Source organism: Colossoma macropomum, unplaced genomic scaffold, assembly GCF_904425465.1.
Source record: "Colossoma macropomum unplaced genomic scaffold, Colossoma_macropomum, whole genome shotgun sequence".
NCBI lineage: Eukaryota > Metazoa > Chordata > Actinopteri > Characiformes > Serrasalmidae > Colossoma > Colossoma macropomum.
Window position 1 is genome coordinate 18,973,321 of NW_023494799.1, and position 743 is coordinate 18,974,063.

The following is a 743-nucleotide window of genomic DNA, read 5'->3' on the forward strand; positions in this document are numbered from 1 at the left end:
GTTATAGTAGTGTTTATTTCTTCACATAGCATGAATGAGTGTGCAATCTGTCGTAGGCTGTGTGGTAATTTGAGGATATAACGGTTGAAGAACGTGTTCATCTAGTATGTGCAAACTTGCTCATGTTCTCAAGCTCCTTGCAAACTTGAATAAGTGTATTATTACTATTGCGCCCCATTATGCTCATATTTTTCTAGAACTGTTTTGTCTTTGCATTCATTGGTCATTTCTTTGACCCAGACTATTATTATGTTATGTTATTATTATTACTATTATGTCCTGTTTACTCATAGTAATATTAGTCATATTAGTCATATTGAGTAAAGCATTAGTCAATACCAGAAATACAGCCCACTGAGCATAACTTGTTAAAACCGTATTTATTTATTAAGAGTCTTTACATAGTGCCATAAAATGAAATTAGAAAATTTGTTAATAATCGCAACCTGACATCAATTTCTATATGTTTTCATGCAGACAAACATTTATAAATAAAGCTTTGTATTTGCTATTGAAAGTAATCTAAAGAAAACAGGAGAGCATGACATGGTACAGCTACTACAGATTGAGAAAAAAGATGAAAAAAAAATTCAAACTTCAGTTCCTGTATGACTTGGGTGTGCTTTGTGTTTGGAGGAATTATTCGAAGAGAAAAATGTAGGGATTCCATTTATTTAAAAGTGGCATGTTTTATTTTCTCAGCAATTGTTCAGTTCCTGGCTAGATTTTCTATGGTGAAAAGG